Genomic DNA, 201 nt, shown 5'->3' with positions numbered 1-201 from the left:
ATGAACGAGAGGCAAAGAGAGAGCGGAGGGGTGAATTCAACACCTCATTAACTGCCTGTATATGTATGTGATCCGAAGCCCCCGTGGTTATCCAATTAGCATGTTGTGAATTACATCGCTTTGCCAAAGAGGAGACGCGGGTGTTTGCAGTCACTTACTCCACGCTCCACTTTCAGGGTAGAAAAGGTATTTTCTTAATGG

Source organism: Penaeus monodon, chromosome 30, assembly GCF_015228065.2.
Source record: "Penaeus monodon isolate SGIC_2016 chromosome 30, NSTDA_Pmon_1, whole genome shotgun sequence".
NCBI lineage: Eukaryota > Metazoa > Arthropoda > Malacostraca > Decapoda > Penaeidae > Penaeus > Penaeus monodon.
The sequence above is the reverse complement of the archived record's forward strand: the minus strand, read 5'-3'. Positions refer to the sequence as shown.